Raw genomic sequence first — 2,238 nt, 5'->3', positions numbered from 1 at the left:
TTTTTTTTTTTTTGCTTTGGGCCTTTTTTTTTTTTTTTTTTTTTTTTTTGAGTCGTTTCAACAATGGTAGAATGCTTTTACTTACAGCACAGTGATACTTTTAGCCACTGGACCCAAAACTGGATAAGAACCCAGAGTTATCTTACCGCCTCACAATGAGCAGAATGGTAAGGAAGCTAAAAACAAACATCTGTGAAGATAACTTTCCCTTTTTCAATCTATTCTTCTATTTTACACCTATGCATTTCCATCTGTAAACAAACCTGTACTTTAGCAAATACATATTCTGTTTATTTTATTTTTTTTATAAATTAATCATAAAATACATCATTTATCATATATAATCTAATTCAGCTGTATATTATTATTATTATCTTAAAGCTATCGCTATCCGTTTTGTATTTATTTTGGTTCTGACTTCTGCTTCTGCCTGAAGGTGTGAGTAAAATATGAGAACTTGTGACCCCTCACCAAAACAAAAATAACTCTCTCAACATTCTGCTGAAAGTAATTGCTGAACATTTCCTCATTTTGCATATAAAATTAGAGTTTATGTTAAGACTTTATTTCACATATCTTCTCCAGAGGCATTCACAAGTCAGATTATTTTTAGTTGGCACATCCTTGTAGTCGCAGTTCAGCACATTTCAGACAAAGACACATACAAATAATACTATCCCTTCATCAGCTATGGACATGGAAATATATGTCAGATATGAGGATGAGAAAGCAGCATCACATTATCTAGAAAATTAAGTTCAACAAGTGTTAAAGTCTTGAAAAAACAATTGACTCTTAAGATTAGAAATAATTATTTCTAGTTGTTATCCAAAAGTTTAGCCTAGAATGTGATTGAAACATGATTTACATTTACTTCATGGGATAATTTAAACTGATATTAGAATATAGTTTTCCCCTCACCAGTAGGCTCAACAGATGTGTAAATATTACTCGATCATTGTGTAGTTTTTATAATTTAAAAGAATATTTACAAAATGCCGTCTGTTAAGTGAAATAAGAAAATAAAGGTAAATACATAACACATATTTTAAAGCATGCTTTAACCAGAAGTTCTCAAACATTTCATTGCAAGTTCCACCTTGGTGAATGCTATCACTTCCTCATATCACTGTGACAACAGCAGCACCCTTTCTTCTTAAAAACTAAAAACACAACAACAATGTAAAAGCAATTCTTATTCATACAATTTGTTTATATGATTGAAGGGTATGGTTTCACAGGAATGCTTTAATTTGTATTTAAAAGTTGGTATTTGCGAAGTAAAAAAACAAACAAAAAGAACTGATAAAAATCTCTCTGAAGTCAGGATTCCCCACGATAAAGTTAGAGGGTTCTCCATAAACCAGCAACAAGTTCCAATATGGCTGACACGCGTTAAAAACGTGGTAGTAGTTGCAATAAGCCATTGTGAAATTCAGCTGGTTTGTATCTTAATGATATTAGTGGTTGTAGTAGTAACAGTTTCTGTGATTGATGTGTTGCTAAAGTGTCAGAATGTACAAAATACATTATTAGCTTGTATGCTAGTAGTAGCTAGCCTTGTATCTGAGCACATACACTAGCTAACCTATGCTGGATCAAAACGTGTAGTTTTATCCATTAAGTTTTTCAAGTCATGAAGCAACAAGGCATCTCAATACTATATCTGGCTACTGGTAGTTCCACTTTTAACTTGTCAGTCCAAAAAATATATTTTCCCAAAGTTTTGAGGATCATCAGGACGCTATTTTGTAAATGTGAGATTGGATTTGTTCTGGGTTCTCTGACGTCTGCTTCAGTTTCTGCTGTTAATTTTTAAAAAAGTCTCCACTGCACTTCTCGTAAGAATAGCTTTTGATTGAAACAAATATCAGTGTTCTGGAATAATTAATATTTTGAATGCTTAAGTTTATTAGCTCACAGGTTAGCTTGCAGTTTAAAGTTTACCCAGTATTAACATTGCTGACACCATAATGTCACACAAAAGCCAGCCTGAGTATCTCTGGTAGTACTTATGGCACAGTTTGAGAACTATAATTCTATGCCCTAATAAACTTAATTATGCTAAAAGGTGATAAAAAGCAGATGGTGTAATCTTGCATTACGGCGTGGAGTTGATAGTTTGCTAGTTAAAGTTTAGTTATCTTTATCATGTGAGGCAGCTTTTTTGTGTTTTCCCAGGAGAACACAAATTGATTAAGTGGCTTGCCAGCATGAGATAACAAGGAAGGTGCTCTG

This window comes from Poecilia latipinna, unplaced genomic scaffold, assembly GCF_001443285.1.
Source record: "Poecilia latipinna isolate Pla-1442-1.1 unplaced genomic scaffold, P_latipinna-1.0 Scaffold1704, whole genome shotgun sequence".
Classification (NCBI taxonomy): domain Eukaryota; kingdom Metazoa; phylum Chordata; class Actinopteri; order Cyprinodontiformes; family Poeciliidae; genus Poecilia; species Poecilia latipinna.
The sequence above is the reverse complement of the archived record's forward strand: the minus strand, read 5'-3'. Positions refer to the sequence as shown.